At 36.9% G+C, this 19917-nt stretch overlaps 1 long non-coding RNA gene across 1 annotated transcript; it reads left to right on the plus strand.

The window, feature by feature from the left end:
• The first annotated feature begins 1606 nt into the window (after window positions 1-1606).
• Window positions 1607-8944, plus strand: LOC134066330 (uncharacterized). Its single transcript, XR_009936409.1, has 6 exons — window positions 1607-1666; window positions 2065-2293; window positions 6880-6944; window positions 7366-7443; window positions 8045-8120; window positions 8439-8944. It is a non-coding gene; the product is annotated as an uncharacterized LOC134066330 (long non-coding RNA).
• Window positions 8945-19917: the final 10973 nt, after the last annotated feature.

Below are 19917 nucleotides of genomic sequence, written 5' to 3' on the forward strand. Positions count from 1 at the left end.
TTGACGTGTATCTCACTACAGCAAGCTGACAGCTCAACATGACTTGCATGGTTGTGTAGGCCTGACTGTCCTAAAAATGGCCATATAAGAACCATGGTGGAGGTATACTTTGGGGCTGAGCAATTTACAGAAATATGTGGTGTGTGCCTTCCAGAAATAAATGGCCATTTTTATTTAGTGCTGAGAAATGACTTTTTGACACCTTTTGTGCTCCATATTTGTGACACTAGCTAATCTGACCTGATTTGTTTGCGTGGTAGCACACATGACGTGCACAGATGATGATTCCCTATAATATTTTTTACTGCATTGCAATGAACAAAGTAAAGGCAAAAAAGTATTTATTTGTCAAACAAATTTGGATGCAATATGAGTCTCGAATTGGATACCATACAGGAGTTTGCTAGGATCTCAAAACCGTATTATGAACGTGACTTGCCATAGAGAAACACATAACGTTGGATTATGATTCATATGCCACACAAGAACATGGGGTAAGTGGAGCTGAATGAAGTTATCATTTTGCTGTCACTTCCTCTGTTTTATGGCCTAGAATGTTGTATTTGGTATCTGTGAATAGCTCTAGCTCTCCTCTTTCATCTGACATGCGTGCCATCCTGAACGCGGTTTCACGAGTAGGCCTAAATCAAACGAGAGCAATGGTAGTCGAAGCTATATGACATTATTATTTGTTTGTCACTTGGTCTGTTTTTATAACACTAAAGGATCGATGTGTTTGGTATCAATGAAAAGCTCTGTTTCTCCTCTTTCATTTGATATGCGTGTCATGTCTGTGCGATGCCAGTTATGCGAATAATTCAAGCGAGAGTACTGGATGCAAGGGTGAACGCAGAGCAATAGCCTATAGACTGTAAGATTGAACTTCATTATTTTATTTTATTTTCATACTTGATCGTACAGACAAGTGTTTAGTCTCGTTGGAAAGCCCCGGTTCTGCTCTTTCGTGCAATATTCGTTCCATCTAGCTGTGATTTATAATCGCGGATGTACAAAATCCCTGCTCCTCCCGAAAAGGGACGTTGTCTCTTTAAGAGCATCTTGCGTTGTCCACGACGGTTATGTGTGTACGCAGCGCTTTTCTTTTGGTGCGCAATCTGAAGTTGTAGAGACGTTAGGCCTACTGTTAGTCCAGCACATTGTTTGAAAACTTAGCACTTTATTTTGTCCTGTTGTGTGTTGCTGACCAAATGTAAGTGACATTTACTGTTGTTAACTGTTGTTTAGTAAGAGTATGTCTTAAAACATAGGCTATTAGCCTAATTGCCGCGAATGTGTGGAATGTTTAGCAATTAGTCATTTATCTCGTGATTCACACATCGTGTTGATGCTATAATTTCATAGTTAACATGTTACAATATCGTGTATTTATGCAACTTAGCTGTTGGCACTTTATATCTGTAATGCCACTTGTAATTACGGACGGCAGACTGTTACAATGTATAGCATTAAGTGACGTTGTTTTAGGCTTTTCCACGTGCTACTTTATAGGCCTACTGCCACTTCGTGGTGTTATTACTGACATTGAACCTGTTCAGGCTATGTATATTTAGCATGTCTTGATTGCACAGTTAGAATGCGATGCTGATTCCCAGACAGCACGTTCAGTCTTGCCGACGTCGGCAATTGGAGGGCACCAGCGGCAAAGGTGTAGCTGCCTCTACCGAAGGATGGCTCCAAAACTGATGTTGCATTAAGTTCAATTTTGTTTATTACATCGAAGTTTAATAAAGCAGTGTAACAACGTGTAATACTACCTCTTGAACGTGTACAAACACCGTAAGAGCTTATGGACTCTCCAGTAAAGGAGCTAACTTCACAAATATTCACGGATAACTTTATCATACGTCCTGTAACAACTCTCAGTTTCGCCTCATTGAATGTTCTTCTTTCCGGTGAGTTGGACGTTACAACCATTTCAAAATAAAAGTCTGTAACTCTAAATCGCTCTCCACAGATAAGAACATATTAATTTCCATAAGTACATAATATAAAACTATTAGTACAGCAAAAAACACACTTAAATGACAGGGTTATCTACAAAAGGATCGGCAGGGTTTTTTCCCCATGCACATCAAATAAAACTTGTCAGTTTAGGTGGGCAAATCATCGGCGGGACGAGTCTACCCGACAGCGCACATTGGAGATCGGCGGAGGAACCGTGAAGAACCATTTAGCCGATCCCGCTTCTTTTTTTTTTAAATGCTGCCTGCTGCCGACGAGTATGAGAAGTCCGTTCGTTGGTCCACATCAAGCTGGCTGTGTAAGCACGAAGGTACGTTGAGCTTGTGTAAAATCCGTATGTCACAAATGATATGATGATTTAATATATGATATGATATGATAGCAGCTATGATATATCATATTTGGTAAAATGCATAATACGGTGTAGATTAACCTTTTGAAGATAATAACGTTAGCAGCTAACGGTTACACAAGACGTTTCTCAAACTATCTGGTTAGCTGCTAACTGCTAACTTACATGTATATATATGGCTAACTTAGGATAACACATAAGTAAACTCATTGTAGAAGTGTTTTAAATCAGATATTGTATCCTATGACGTCTGTTGTGGCTATAAAATGCTTTAACGGGATGTGTTTTTAGCAAACGTCAGGTAGGTAGCTAGCGCTAGCGTTAGCGTTAGCGCAAGCATAACTAGAGAATGTAATTCCAGGGAAATTACGAGTGCATGAAAATGCAAAAATGTATAGATACAGTAGATAATGTAGATATAGTTACTAAGGTGTAGCTAGGGTAAACATGGTGGTTGCATAGTTTAAAGAAAGCTGATAGTGTGAAGGTAGACAGTTTAAAGCTTAAACATTACAGTTCTAACTGAACTAATGATTTCTAGCAGTTATGCTAAAAATGCTAACAATGCTAACCAGGCTGATTAGCTAACTTAGCTAATCATTTCTAACAGTTATGCTAAAAATGCTAACTATGCTAACAATGCTAACTATGCTAACAATGCTAACCAGGTTGATTAGCTAACTTAGCTAACCATTTCTAGCAGTTATGCTAAAAATGCTAACTATGCTAACAATGCTAACCATGCTAACTAGCTAACTTGCTAGTGAGGACTTTTATTTTGAAACATTTGTTGATAGGGTATCTATGGTGGCCACTATCAGGAATAAAGAAGTTACTGTAGTAAAATCATGTTGGTTGCTATGGAAACGGTCATAAACGCTTAATTTTAATGGTTGCTATGTTGGTTGCTAGGTACATGGAGGTTTCATGTAGTTGACTGGAAGCATAGTTGATGATAACTGACAGTTGGAATGGTTGAACAGTTAAATAGTTGAGTAGTTTCAATGGTTAAATGATTTAATAGTGTATTATTGCAGTGAGGACTTTTATTTTGAAACAGTTGTGGACAGAGGAAACAGTTTAACAGGATATGTGTAGTCTTCAGAGAGATTGTATGCTTAAAGCCTGAGAGAGAGAGAGAGCTGCTGCAGGTGGGGCTGGCCACCTGGCATAAGATTCTAATTGCCCTATTATGATGTCATAATCCAATGTTAAGTCTATGGGAGAAAAAATGTTTTAAAAAATTAATATAAATTCAACGATAAAGTTTTCAAAGTTGAAAAATACAAAGCTGAAGTCACCTAAGTGAGACCTACGCAGCGCAGTTTGAATGAAGTTTCTACGTTAAACGGTTGAAGCCGCATTAAACACACAAAAAGCGTTAGAAGAATAATATCACCTATAACTAGAAAATGTAATTCCATGGAAGGAATTACCATTGCATGTAAATGCAAAAAGGTTGCTGACTGTGTAAAACATATTGTATTAGGCCTATTATAGATAAATAACAATAACCCAATTACAATTCCACTGAAAAGTCACATTTAAAAAGTGATTTATGAAAATGCATCAAAATTGTGGATATAGGCTTATATGGAAAATAACTCTTCATTTATTAGAATTTAAAAAACTGACATGAAGTTGCCAACTTCAGACGAGTTGCAAGAGCTGACACTTTAGTAGCCTTCAGTGAAACGACTAATGCAGGTTAAAAGTAGACCATAGGGCCACGCAATACGGAATACAATCTCAAACAACGCCAATCAACGATGATGCAGCAACAGGTACATATCTAGCAAATGTAACGTTAGCTTACAGTAGGCCTAGGATACTTTATGTTGGCTACAAATTTTACAGGATGAGCTAGTATGTTCTTCGAAGTGTGTTCAGGTGCGTGATTGTCCTAATAGGAATGTAGGCCTACAATAAGCTTAGGTTTTTAATTTATGAATGATACCGAAAGCTTTAAATGATTGCCTGGCTGGCAAGTCCCTATATCTGAAACGACTACTGTAGCTTGCTAAACCCTGTTCGCCTTGCAGCCTACCCCGACGTTAAACGTTAGCCTGGAGCAAGTTTGGTTGTCGTTAGCTAAATACAGTTGACGTTAGGTTAGATTGTCTTTAGCTGTTGATAACGTTACCGAGAGCAAACCGGTTAGACTACTGTAACGATATAAACAAATCAAGTAAGGAGTAGCCTTACAGGATACAAAACGACAACGTCCTGGATTACAGTGGCATGGTAGAATGTTTTCACAGCTGTAGACGTAACGTAACATTCACGTTTTGGTTCAGCGCAGCGGTGATGCCATGGCTTTGGATCAGAGATCCTTGATTACTGACAGCTGAGCACTGACGTAACAATTAGTCTTTGCCGCCAAAGGGTCTCAACGTTAACTCTATTGGAGTTTTTAATTCTTTTATCGTAAATATCTCAAAAAGTATAAAGTTCACAAATGTGAAAAATACATAGAACAAATCTCCGTTACAAGACCTGTGTATGAGTGTTTGAATGACGTCAAACGATTCAGTGGTTTTAGAGCCTTTGATAGTTGATTTTGGTCGGAAGCAGAATAATAATTATAACGATAATAAGAAGAACAGGGATAACAGTACATTGCATTTACATGCAATGTAACTAGAGAAAGCAATTCCAAGGAATTACGAGTGCATGAAAATTGAGACATTTCTGCTCAGTAAAATATTGTTAGATAATGTTTCAAATATCATTCAAGCACAAAGATAGAGGTGAAGCAGATAAAAGGTTGATGGGAGTCATAGTTGATGACAATTAACAGTTGGAATGGGCAAAAAGTTTAACTGTTGAGTAGTTTAAATAGTTGAATTAATTAATAGTGAATTATTTTAGTAAGGTGTTTTATTTTGAAACAGCTGTGGGCAGAGGAAACTGTTGGTGGGATACATAGTTGATGACAACTGACAGTTAAAATGGCTGAACAGTTAAATAGTTGAGTAGTTTAAATAGTTGAATTGTTAAATAGTGAATTTAGTTTCAGGCAGTAGAAACAGTTGGAGGGAGTCATAGTTGATGAAAACGAGTTGGAATAGCCAAACAGTTAAATAGTTGAGTATAAATAGTTGAGTAGTTTAAATAGTTGATGACAACTGACAGTTAAAATGGCTGAACAGTTAAATAGTTGAGTAGTTTAAATAGTTGAATTATTTAATAGTGAATTTAGTTTCAGGCAGTAGAAACAGTTGGAGGGAGTCATAGTTGATGAAAACGGACAGTTGGAATAGCCAAACAGTTAAATAGTTGAATATAAATAGTTGAGTAGTTTAAATAGTTGATGACAACTGACAGTTAAAATGGCTGAACAGTTAAATAGTTGAGTAGTTTAAATAGTTGAATTGTTTAATAGTGAATTTAGTTTCAGGCAGTAGAAACAGTTGGAGGGAGTCATAGTTGATGAAAACGGACAGTTGGAATAGCCAAACAGTTAAATAGTTGAGTATAAATAGTTGAGTAGTTTAAAAGGTTGAATTAATTAATAGTGAATTTAGTTTCAGGCAGTAGAAACAGTTGGAGGGAGTCATAGTTGATGAAAACTGACAGTTTGAATAGCCAAACAGTTAAATAGTTGAGTAGTTTAAACAGTTGATGACAACTGACAGTTAAAATGGCTGAACAGTTAAATAGTTGAGTAGCCTAGTTTAAATGGTTGAACGATTTGATAGTGGGCACAGGGAACAGTTGAGCAGGATCTGTAGTCTTATTAGAGCCAGCCTGAGAGAGAGAGAGTTCTGGCATACAGTAGGATTCTAGAAGCCTGAGAGTTCTGGCATAGGATTCTAAAAGCCTGGGAGAGAGAGTTCTGGCATAGGATTCTAATCGAATTGTGATGTCATAATCACAATGTTAAGTCTATGGGGAAATTTTGATAGTTTTAATTAAATAGTTTAAAAAGTATAGAAGTTTCAAAGTTGAACAATATATAGCTGAAGTCACCTAAGTGAGATCTACGCAACACAGTTTGAATGAAGTTTCAAAGTTAAACCGTTGAAGCCGCATTAAACGCACAAAAAGCGTTAGAAGAAGAATAATAAGAATAGTTGGAAGAACAATAGAGTGCATTTTTCATGCACTCTAATAAGAATAATTGGAAGAACAGTATAGTGCATTTTCATGCACTATAATTATCTTGCCACTTTGCTGGCCGTACACAGCGAAATAACCGGAAGTAGAGCGGACGCCGCCTGCAGAGATAAACTCCAGCTTCAGAAAGTAAAAATCCAGCCATGTATTGGTTCCACCTGTGCACTTATCACAGGTGATCTCATTAATTAGCTGCTGTAGCTGAAGACTTGTGGTAATTAGAATCAGCTGGTTTAATTGAATGGTTGGCATAGATATGATATGTGGTAGGACTTTTATTTTCTGAAGCAGGACTTTTTCACCTCTGCATGTCTGTGAGTGCTTGACTAATAAGTAAACGTGTAAGTTTCTTTATATGTGATGCATTGGGTTAGCTCTGGATGATTATGTGCTTTGTGTAAAGGCTCTTTTTCTGTATTTCCTAGTGCCACAAGATGATTGGCAGCAAGAGTCAACCAGTGATGAAGGGATGCGCTCAACTGAATACAAGGTAATTAACAAAATTGTCACACAGACACTCAGTGCGGTTACATGTCCAGTCTAGTCATCTAGTCTATTCTGCAATCTGACTAGTTGTCTTAGTCTAAAACTATACAGTCAAGTTAGTTTGACCTGAGAGCATGGTGGCTAGTTAGCAGGTCTCTTTAGATTAAAGACAATATTTCTACAATTAATTAATACTATAATATGTATTCTGCCTGTTTCGGTTTTAATATGGGTTGGAAGAAAAGTCTCTCTCTCTCTCTCTCTCTCTCTCTCTCTCTGTTCTTTGATGTAGGCTAGGCTGTGCAGAGTGCAAAAAGGCTGCCCTCATTCATACGGTCATTCTGACTGAATCTGATATGATCTGATACTGATTACCTGAAAATCATTTATCTTTGTTTTAACCGTTTTAATCTTTGTGTTTCAAGTGTCTGTGAACACAAACATGCAGCAGAGTCGTGAAACCCCTCAATCCCGTCCAGGCCTTCCAAACAGGACTCCTCTAAGTAAGACATATTTTAGTGTATGATGTGTTTTAAGTGTCTATACTTCGTTCACACCAAGAACGATAACGATAACGATAAAAGCGTCCACACAGGCCAACGATAAGAAAAGTCACTCATGTTAATGAATGTGATGGCTAGAATATTATGGGTTCTGATTGGCTGTTAGTTTTCTATCGTTCTCAAAATCGCTCTGAAAGTGATCAACAACGATATCGTTCTTGATGTCGTTATCGTTATAGTTTATGTGTGAACGTTGTCATTCATATTAACGAGAGCAATATTTATTTATAGTTATCGTTCTTGGTGTGAATGGGCCTTTAGTCTGTGTTATGGTAGGCTAGAGGCTGACACAGATGGGACTTGGTAGTCACTAGAGTAGCTAGCAGCCTGTTTTGTTTTTAATTTGGGTAGGAAGAAAAGTGTGTGTGTCTGTCTCTCTCTCTCTCTCTGCCGGTTCTTTGATGTAGGCTAGGCTGAGCAAAAAGTGCAAAAAGGCTGCCCTCATTCATACAGTCATTCTGACTGAATCTGATATGATCTAATACTAATTACCTGAAAGAATCAATCTTTGTTTTAACCGTTTTAATCTTTGTGTTTCAAGTGTCTGTGAACACACACGCAGCATGGTTGTGAAACCCTTCAATCCCATCCAGGCCTTCCACACAGGACCCCTCTAAGTAAGACATATTTTAGTATATGATGTGTTTTTATGTGTCTATACTGTGTTATGGTAGGCTAGAGGCTGAGACGGAGATTGCACTTGGTAGTCACTTTTGGTCACACACACACACACAGTTCTATTACAACAAGACATTACAAAAACAAGACATTTCATATGGTCAAAGATCAGAAAGTGCTAGATCAGTTCCTGCTGGATGCACAGGTATTTTTGGCAGGTTCTCTCTGCTGTTGTCAGTAAACTACTGTATTATGCACATTGCTTGTTAATTATGTGTTGTCTAATTTTGTGTATTTTCTTCCTGTACTTTCCCCAGCTGTTGAAAGGCTGAGCAGGTTGGACTCCAGCTGAAAATGGACTATGTAAAACAACTTCAAAAAACAATGCACAATTCACCTTCATTTTGACAATAGGCCTATTTCATATTTTATAGCTGATTCTGGTTATTTTCCAATAATCTTCTTTACACTAGATTTAAATGTAATGTAAATTAATGACCTATCTAGCTTCTGTTTAATACAAACATAACAGCTGCATGTACACTATACTGGCCATCCCCAAACTTCCCACAAAGTTGGGAGCATGGAATTGTCCATAGTCACGTCTGCAGTCGTCTACATTAAGTCGAATCCACCTATTGATTGACTGACTGACTGACTGGCTGTTTTATTTTAAACTGACAGACTATTTGAAGGGATTTTTTATTTTTGTTGTATTTGTCAATGTGATTAGGTGAGTGTTGAAATAAATGTGAATTAAATAAATGAGTTGAGTATTGAAATAAATGTTTTGATATTTTGCAAAGACCAAGTAAAATAAATGTCCAAGGTCATCTCCAGATGCCCTCCTATTTTGTTATTTCTCTCATTCAACCATCAAACTTGATATCACTGATCCATTCTTGTTTTCTGTTAGACTGGCATTCCCAGGTTGCCAGTAGCCTAGCCTAAACGGGCTTTGCTTACTTCTCAACTAGCTCCCGTCAAATTGTTAAGGAAGCCGTGTCACGTTATTAGTGGAATATCACATAACTGTTGTTGATAGGCTACACAATAGTCAACGTGTGAACACGATCTGAAAGCAGCTAGCCTAAGCAAATCAATAAGACCTAATATAACGGTGGGATCCTAGTAGAGTGGCGGAAAGCATTCAAACGTCTCGCTCCTTTTGACTTAACTTTGGAAGGGCTGATTTTCGAGAGACGTAGCCGAAGATCAGCTGTTCCAGTGTTAAGTCAATGGGAGAGCGGCGTCCGAATGCTTTCCGCCACTCTAGTGGGACCGCGCCGCATAGGTCATGATAATATCGGGTTTAGGTGGGCTCACGGTCGGCAATCATTCTAATGCCGACATCTTCCCGACATCTTGCCGATTAGCAACCGATCTGCATAGGACATCGCGCCGAGGCATTTTATGTCGGCGCAGGCACACCGCCCCGACGTCGGCAAGAGCTAAATTGCTGTCTGGGTTGTATTCTGTATTTATTGTTTTCTAGAAACCACAACTTGACACAACACAATATGACAAACTCAACGCAACTTAACAAATTATAAGTCACATACTTTTGGATTGTGGAATAAATGGTCAATAACATCTCCCTGGAAGATTTGCATTCTTTCTGACCGAAGAATTAGACCAGCAGTTGTACGACCCGCAACATATTCATTATTTCCTACAGCGGAGCAATGTAACAGAAAAGAATGGGTGTGTTTTTTGACGCACTTTGCGTCCGTCGGGCTCATAGGGTTAAGGCATTAAAGGAATAGTTAGGAATTTTGGACATAGGACCTCATTTCCAACTTAGTCGGAGTGATATAGGTCGGTGAAGACCATTTTCAGTGAATTTCTGCCCTTCCTATGAGTTGCAGCGTTCATCTCATGCTAATCTGGTGCCAAGATAACGCAAGTCAACGGTAACATCCAGCCTGCCACTGAAAACACTCCACAGCACACCCAAAACAAATATTTTTGGTAACACTTTAGAATAACGGTCGCTTATAAAGCATTAGTAACACTTAGTAAATAATGAACTAATCATGCACAAAACATGTACAAATATTTGTAAATGAGTAAGAAATACTATGTTAATGTTATATATGTATGTTATTACTCATTTGAAAAACATTAGTAAAGGGCTATGTAATGATGAAATAGATAAGAAGTAAACATTTATAAACAGTTAAGTCTTTCAGCAAAAATAAAATAAACAACTTCAGTCTCTCCAAATGAACTGTGCATTATTTGTAGACTTTGTATAATAATATTCAAAATATTATTTGTAAATAGTTTGTATGCTATTTTTATGTAGTTCATAGCTATGTTGTTATTGCATTAAGATTAGCTTGTAAATCATTTAGTGCGATTGAAATAATAAGACTTTGAAACATTAATTAAGATATGCGCATACATACATATTTAAATGTTGATACCACTTAGCCTAAAAGATTCATATAACTGTTGAAGGAGTAATTGTTTCTGGTACAGGACGTGGATTTGTAAGCATTAACAGGTCATAGACTATGTAGGCTAAAAGGTAATAGGCCTACTGTAGTTATACATATTGAAGAAAGCTTTGGTATATGAGGATGTGTTTTCGCTTCAAATTAGGGCATGCAAAAAGCTTTGTAAATAACTTGTAAACATTAACAGATCATTTGTAAAAGGTAGTAGGCTAGTGAGTTACACATATTAGCCTAAGTTACGTTTTTGTATATGAGAATATGTTTTCACTTTAGATTAACGGGTTCAAAAAGCTTTGTAAATAATTTGTAAACATTAACAGATCATTTGTAAAAGGCAGTAGCCTAGTGACACATATTAAGTTAAGTTTTTGTTCACGAGAATATGTTTTCACTTTAGATTAACGGGTTCAAAAAGCTTCGTTAATAATATGTAAACTTTAACAGATCATTTGTAAAATGTAGTAGTGAGTTACACATATTAAGTTAAGTTTTTGTGTATGAGAATTTGTTTTCACTTTAGATTAACGGGTTCAAAAAGCTTTGTAAATAATTTGTTAACATTAACAGATAATTTGTAAAAGGTAGTGAGTTACACATATTGAGTTAAGTTTTTGTGTATGAGAATATGTTTTCATTTTAGATTTACTGGTTCAAAAAACTTTGTAAATAATTTGTAAACAATAAAAGATCATTTGTAAAAGGTAGTAGTGAGTTACACATATTAAGTTAAGTTTTTGTGTATGAGAATATGTTTTCACGTTAGATTAACGGGTTCAAAAAGCTTCGTAAATAATTTGTTAGCATTAACAGATCATTTGTAAAATATGTGGCTGAGTGACACACAGACAGTGAAGTAGCCTAATGTTTCAATATGAGAACATGCTTCCACTTTAGATTAAGGGGTGCAAAACGTTTTGTAAATTACATCTAAGCAGGAAGTAATTGTTTATAATAGCTAATAGTGAGTTACAGATATTGAGGTAAGTGTTTGTATCCAAATTCAGATTAGTTGACGCAACTAACTTTGTAGATGCGTTGCACATCATTGATAAAATCTTAACAAATAACTAGAAATGCAATTCCAAGGAATTACCAGTGCATGAAAATGCAAAAATATATAGATAGATAATGTAGATATGGTTACTAAGGTGTAGCTAGGGTAAACATGGTGGTTGCATAGTTTAAAGAGAGTTGATGTGTGAAGGTAGACAGTTTAAAGGTTAAACATTCCAGTTGTAACTTAACTTATGATTTCTAAAAGGTATGTTAAAATGTTAACAATGATAACCAGGTTGATTGGTTTACTTAGCTAATGATTTCTAACAGAAATGTTAAAAATGTTATCAATGCTAACTACAGTATGTTAACAATGCTAACCAGTTTGATCAGCTAACTTAACTAATGATTTCTAACAGAAATGTTAAAAATGTTAACTATGCTAACAATGCTAACTATGCTAGCAATGTTAACCAGGTTGATTAGCTAACCTAGCTAATGATTTCTATCAGTTATGCTAAAAATGTTAACTATGCTAACAATGCTAACCAGGTTGATTAGCTAACTTAGCTAATCATTTCTAGCAGTTATGCTAAAAATGCTAACTACGTTAACAATGCCAACTATGCTAACAATGCCAACCAAGCTGATTAGCTAACTTAGCTAATCATTTTTAGCAGTTATGCTAAAAATGCTAACTATGCTAGCAATGCTAACTATGTTAACAATGCTAACTAGGTTGATTAGCTAACTTAGCTAATCATTTCTAGCAGCTATGTTAAAAATGTTAACAATGCTAACCATGCTAACTAGCTAACTTGCTACTGAGGACTTCTATTTTGAAACATTCGTTGATAGGGTATCCATGGCTGCCACTATCAGGAATAAATAAGTTACTGTAGTAAAATCATGTTGGTTGCTATGGAAACGGTCATAAATGCTTAATTTTAATGGTTGCTATGTTGGTTGCTAGGTACATGGAGGTCTCATGTAGTTGACTGGAGGCATAGTTGATGATAACTGACAGTTGGAATGGTTGAACAGTTAAATAGTTGAGTAGTTTCAATGGTTAAATGATTTAATAGTGTATTATTGCAGTGAGGACTTTTTTTTTGAAACAGTTGTGGAAAGAGGAAACAGGATATGTAGTCTTCACAGAGAGATTGTATGCTTAAAGCCTGAGAGAGAGAGGGCTGCTGCAGGTGGGGCTGGCCACCTGGCAGAAGATTCTAATTGCTTAACGACCCGATTGTGATGTCATAGAGGCCAATGTTAAGTCTATGGGGACATTTTTAATAGTTTTTAATTTATAGTTTAAAAAGTATAAAAGTTACAAAGTTGAAAAATACATAGCAGCATTCCCCTATTGAAGACCTACGTTGCAACGTTTGAATGAAGTTTCTAGGTTAAGCGGTTCAAGCTGAATAGAAAAAATTAATTTGGTAAGCGGAATAATAATAAGAAGCCTGGGAAGAACAGTACAGTGCATTTTCATGCACTGTAATTAGTAACTAGAAATGCAATTCCAAGGAATTACCAGTGCATGAAAATGCAAAAATAGATAGATAATGTAGATATGGTTACTAAGGTGTAGCTAGGGTAAACATGGTGGTTGCATTGTTTACAGAGAGTTGATAGTGTGAAGGTAGACAGTTTAAAGATTAAACATTCCAGTTCTAACTTAACTAATGATTTCTATTCATGTTAAAATGTTGATTAGCTAACTTAACGAATGATTTCTAGCAGTTACGCTAAAAATGCTAATTATGCTAGCAATGATAACTTTACTAACAATGCTAACCAGGTTGATTAGCTAACTTAACCGATGATTTCTAGCAGGAATGCTAAAAATGCTAACTATGCTAACAATGCTAAATGTGCTAACAATGCTAACCAGGTTGATTAGATAACTTAGTTGATGATTTTTTGCAGTTATGCTAAAAAATGCTAACGATGCTAACTATGCTAACCATGCTAACTAGCTAACTTGCTAGTGAGGACTTTTATTTTGAAACATTCGTTGCTAGGGTATCCATGGTGGCCACTATCAGGAAACAAGAAGTTACTGCAGTATAATCATGTTGGTTGCTATGGAAACGGTCATAAACACTTAATTTTAATGGTTGCTATGTTGGTTGCTAGGTACATGGAGGTTTCATGTAGTTGACTGGAGGCATAGTGGATGATAACTGACAGTTGGAATGGTTGAACAGTTCAATAGTTGAGTAGTTTCAATGGTTAAATTATTTAATAGTGTATTATTGCAGTGAGGACTTTTATTTTGAAACAGTTGTGGACAGAGGAAACAGTTAACAGGATATGTAGTCTTCTTAGAGACTGTATGCTTAAAGCCAGAGAAACTGACAGTTGGTGCCCAGGTGGCCGGCCACCTGGCGTAAGATTCTAATTGCTGCCGTGATGTCATAATGAGCAATGTTAAGTCTATGGGGGAAATTGTAATAGTTTTTAACTAATAGTTTAAAAAGTATAAAAGTTACAAAGTTGAAAAATACAAAGCACACATCGCGTAAGTAAGACCTACGCGACATAGTTTGAATGGAGTTTCTACGTTAAGCGGTTAAAGCTGAATTGCGTGCGTTAGAAGAAGAACTAGAAATGCAATTCCAAGGAATTACCAGTGCATGAAAATGCAAAAAAATGTAGATATGGTTACTAAGGTGTAGCTAGGGTAAACATGGTGGTTCCATAGTTTAAAGAGAGTTGATAGTGTTAAGGTAGACATTTTAAAGCTTAAACATTCCTGTTCTAACTTAACTAATGATTTCTAACAGGTATTCTAAAATGTTAACTATGCTAACAATGCTAACCAGGTTGATAAGCTAACTTAGCTGATGATTTCTAGCAGTAATGCTAAAAATGCTAACAATGCTAAAATTGCTAACAATGCTAACCAGGTTGATTAGCTAACTTAGTTGATGATTTTTTGCAGTTATGCTAAAAATGCTAACTATGCTAACAATGCTAACCATGCTAACTAGCTTACTTGCTAGTGAGGACTTTTATTTTTAAACATTTGTTGCAAGGGTATCCATTGTGGCCACTATCAGGAAACAAGAAGTTACTGCAGTATAATCATGTTGGTTGCTATGGAAACGGTCATAAACGCTTAATTTTAATGGTTGCTATGTTGGTTGCTAGGTACATGGAGGTTTCATGTAGTTGACTGGAGGCATAGTTGATGATAACTGACAGTTTGAATGGTTGAACAGTTAAATAGTTGAGTAGCTTCAATGGTTAAATGATTTAATAGTGTATTATTGCAGTGAGGACTTTTATTTTTAAACAGTTGTGGAAAGAGAGTTTAACAGGATATGTAGTCTTCACAGAGATTGTATGCTGCCTGAGAGAGAGAGGGCTGCTGCAGGTGGGGCTGGCCACCTGGCATAAGATTCTAATTGCTTAATGATCCGATTGTGATGTCATAGAGGCCAATGTTAAGTCTATGGGGAAATTTTGAATAGTTTTTAATTTATAGTTTAAAAAGTATAAAAGTTACAAAGTTGAAAAATACTTAGCAGCATTCCCCTATTTAAGACCTACGTTGTGACGTTTGAATGAAGTTTCTAAGTTAAACGGTTCAAGCTGAATAGAAAAAATGAATTTGGTAAGCGGAATAATAATAACTAGAAATGCAATTCCAAGGAATTACCAGTGCATGAAAATGCAAAAATAGATAGATAATGTAGATATGGTTACTAAGGTGTAGCTAGGGTAAACATGGTGGTTGCATAGTTTACAGAGAGTTGATAGTGTGAAGGTAGACAGTTTAAAGATGAAACATTCCAGTTCTAACTTAACTAATGATTTCTATTCATGTTAAAATGTTGATTAGCTAACTTAGCTAATGATTTCTAGCAGTTACGCTAAAAATGCTTATTATGCTAGCAATGCAAACTTTACTAACAATGCTAACCAGGTTGATTAGCTAACTTAACCGATGATTTCTAGCAGTAATGCTAAAAATGCTAACTATGCTAAATTTGCTAACAATGCTAACCAGGTTGATTAGCTAACTTAGTTGATGATTTTTTGCAGTTATGCTAAAAATGCTAACTATGCTAACAATGCTAACTATGCTAACCATGCTAACTAGCTAACTTGCTAGTGAGGACTTTTATTTTGAAACATTTGATGCTAGGGTATCCATGGTGGCCACTATCAGGAAACAAGAAGTTACTGCAGTATAATCATGTTGGTTGCTATGGAAACGGTCATAAACACTTAATTTTAATGGATGCTATGTTGGTTGCTAGGTACATGGAGGTTTTATGTAGTTGACTGGAGGCATAGTGGATGATAACTGACAGTTGGAATGGTTGAACAGTTCAATAGTTGAGTAGTTTCAGTGGTTAAATGATTTAATAATGTATTATTGCAGTGAGGACCTTTATTTTGAAACAGTTGTGGACAGAGGAAGTAGTGAAACAGGATCTGTAGTCTTAATGAGATTGTATGCTTAAAGCCTGAGACAGAAGGTGCCTCTCATATAGCGTTTACGCGTCCTCTCTCGCTCCTCACTGATCTACATAAAGAATGATGGAGCGGCAACAATGGGATAGTCTAGCCCTTCTTCTATCTTTCTTTATGTAGATCATTGAGGATCGAGGAGCGAGGGAGGACATACAAACGCTGCTTGAGAGGGACCCACAGTAAATACTTTAAAAGTTGTATGTAGATAGTCTAATTAATGTTGATAGACAGAATGTTTAATGGATGTTGATAGGCAGATTGTTTAATAGATATTGATTGACAGTTTAATGGGTGGATGAGTGAATGGTCTGAAGAAGATGAATGGATAGAAGGTTGGATGGAGTGTGCCTTATATTCTTGTTAAGAGAGACACTGATACAGCTCTCTGAGAGTAGTTGATACAGGTGTAATCAATTTAACTGGCTAGTCTGAGACAGAGTAAATAATTTAAAAGTTGAATGTAGATAGTCTAATTAATGTTGATAGACAGAGAGTTTAATGGATGTTGATAGGTTACGGGGACGCTGGCGAGACACGCCGCTCCGTATGGCATCATATTTTTGTTTGTTTTGATGTAATGTTCGTGATTTTATGTTTTATTCTGTTCATTGTTTGTACTTATTTGTTTAGATAAATGTTCTTACTCTTTAATTAACGGTATTTTCGATAGTTTTGCGCTTTCCTTAGTCCTTATTTTGCTGTTTCAAGTTGGCTGTTGCCACCAGTGAAAGTCCTATGGCTCGAAGACCGCTGACGATTTTTTGCCCTGGGCCTCTCACATCCTCCATCCGTGCGCTGCACCTCACCATCTGATCAGGACAGCTGAGCTGAGGACCATATGGCTACCAACCGCGGGCGATCGATACCAACTGCGGGCGTTGCTGCCGCGACTGCCGATCGAGCTGCTGCCTGTCTGGATCGAGCAGCGCTAACGTTGGAGGCCAGGGACAAAATGCTGCTGACCTGCAGGGTCGCTCTCGACTTCAGGCTGCTCGGTGCTTCTGCTGCTTGTGCCTCAGCTTCTGGTGTTCTCCAGACGGCCTGCCTGCGCTCTGCCTAGCGAATTCCGCCGGGTTGGTCTGATCAGCTACGGGACTGTGCAACATCTAATTGCCCTGGGACTTTTCTCGGCCGTCTGATGCAGTCGATTTGGACTAAGTTGGCGTGGACTTGCTTTTATTATTTATTTATTTGATTTGTGTTTGTTTGCCTGTCCTATATCTTAATCCATGTTATTTTATTATATGTTAATTGTTGTTTGGTGTCTGTCTTTGTATGTCTTGGTGTCCGTCGGGTACGCAGGCGATTACGCCGCTCCGTCCGGCATCTTTTGTCTTGTGTGTGTCTTGTTATTTTGTAAATTTGTTTGTTCTTTGTTGCCACGGGTACGCTGGCGATTACGCCACTCCGTTCGGCACTGTCTGTGTATGGGTTCTGTGCACGTGAAATGCGCTATGTTTGTAGTGGTGTCAGTTTAATTATTTGCTTTTTGTATCTTTTTCTTTTTCTTGTTTTATTATTTTGATTATTGTTGTTATAGGCTATGTTTTGTGACTCAGGGCATTGCTGTAAAAGAGCTTGATGCTCAGTCAATTTCCCCTGAATAAAAAACGGTTGATGATGATGATGATGATAGACAGATTGTTTAATAGATGTTGATAGACAGTTTAATGGGTGGATGAGTGAATGGTCTGAAGAAGATGAATGGATAGAATGTTGGATGGAATGTGCCTTATATTCTTGTAGAATGGAGAGACACAGCTCTCTACTGAGAGTAGTGGATACAGATACAGGTGTAATCAATTTAACTGGCTAGTCTTAAGAGAGCCAGCCTGAGACAGAGTAGATTGTTTAAAGTTGAATGTAGGGCGTCTTATTGATGTTGATAGGCAGACTGTTTAGAATGGGTGGATGAGTGAATGGTTTGAAGAAGATGAATGGATATAAAGTTGGATGGAATTAGGAGAACTTATTTTGATACTGTTGTGCGCAGAGGATACAGGGGAACAGAATATGTAGTCTTCAGAGAGATTGCATGGTTAAAGCCAGAGAAACTGACAGTTGGTGCCCAGGTGGCCGGCCACCTGGCCTAAGATTCTAATTGCTGCCGTGATGTCACAATGAGCAATGTTAAGTCTATGGGGAAATAGCTCAATGTTAAATCTATGGGGAAATCGTTTTTTAATTCATAGTTTAAAAAGTATAAAAGTTACAAAGTTGAAAAATACAAAGCAGACATGGCATGAGCAAGACCTACGCAACAACGTTTGAATGAAGTTTCTACGTTAAACGGTTAAAGCTGAATTGGCTGCGTTAGAAGAAGAAGTTTAACTAGAAATGCAATTCCAAGGAATTACCAGTGCATGAAAATGCAAAAATAGATAGATAATGTAGATATGGTTACTAAGATGTAGCTAGGGTAAACATGGTGGTTGCATAGTTTACAGAGAGTTGATAGTGTGAAGGTAGACAGTAGATGAAACATTCCAGTTCTAACTTAACTAATGATTTATATTCATGTTAAAATGTTGATTAGCTAACTTAGCTAATGATTTCTAGCAGTTATGCTAAAAATGCTAATTATGCTAGCAATGCTAACTTTACTAACAATGCTAACCAGGTTGATTAGCTAACTTATCCGATGATTTCTAGCAGTAATGCTAAAAATGCTAACTATGCTAAATTTGCTAACAATGCTAACCAGTTTGATTAGCTAACTTAGTTAATGATTTTTTGCAGTTATGCTAAAAATGCTAACTATGCTAACAATGCTAACCATGCTAACTAGCTAACTTGCTAGTGAGGACTTTCATTTTGAAACATTTGTTGCTAGGGTATCCATGGTGGCCACTATCAGGAAACAAGAAGTTACTGCAGTATAATCATGTTGGTTGCTATGGAAACGGTCATAAACACTTAATTTTAATGGTTGCTATGTTGGTTGCTAGGTACATGGAGGTTTCATGTAGTTGACCGGAGGCATAGTGGATGATAACTGACAGTTGCAATGGTTGAACAGTTCAATAGTTGAGTAGTTTCAATGGTTAAATGATTTAATAGTGTATTATTGCAGTGAGGACTTTTAGTTTGAAACAGTTGTGGACAGAGGAAGTAGTGAAACAGGATCTGTAGTCTTAATGAGATTGTATGCTTAAAGTCTTAGACAGAAGGTGCCTCTCATATAGCGTTTACGTGTCTTCTCTCGCTCCTCGATCCTCACTGATCTACATAAAGAATGATGGAGCGGCAACAATGGGATAGTCTAGCCCTTCTTCTATCTTTCTTTATGTAGATCAGTGAGGAGCGAGGAGCGAGGGAGGACATATAAACGCTGCTTGAGAGGCACCCACAGTAAATACTTTAAAAGTTGTATGTAGATAGTCTAATTAATGTTGATAGACAGAATGTTTAATGGATGTTGATAGGCAGATTGTTTAATAGATATTGATTGACAGTTTAATGGGTGGATGAGTGAATGGTCTGAAGAAGATGAATGGATAGAAGGTTGGATGGAATGTGCCTTATATTCTTGTTAAGAGAGACACTGATACAGCTCTGTGAGAGTAGTTGATACAGGTGTAATCAATTTAACTGGCTAGTCTTAAGAGAGCCAGAGAGACAGAGTAAATAATTTAAAAGTTGAATGTAGATAGTCTAATTAATGTTGATAGACAGAGAGTTTAATGGATGTTGATAGGCAGATTGTTTAATAGATGTTGATAGACAGTTTAATGGGTGGATGAGTGAATGGTCTGAAGAAGATGAATGGATAGGAAGTTGGATGGAATGTGCCTTATATTCTTGTAGAGTGGAGAGACACAGCTCTCTACTGAGAGTGGTGGATACA

This window comes from Sardina pilchardus, chromosome 19, assembly GCF_963854185.1.
Source record: "Sardina pilchardus chromosome 19, fSarPil1.1, whole genome shotgun sequence".
Taxonomy (NCBI): domain Eukaryota; kingdom Metazoa; phylum Chordata; class Actinopteri; order Clupeiformes; family Clupeidae; genus Sardina; species Sardina pilchardus.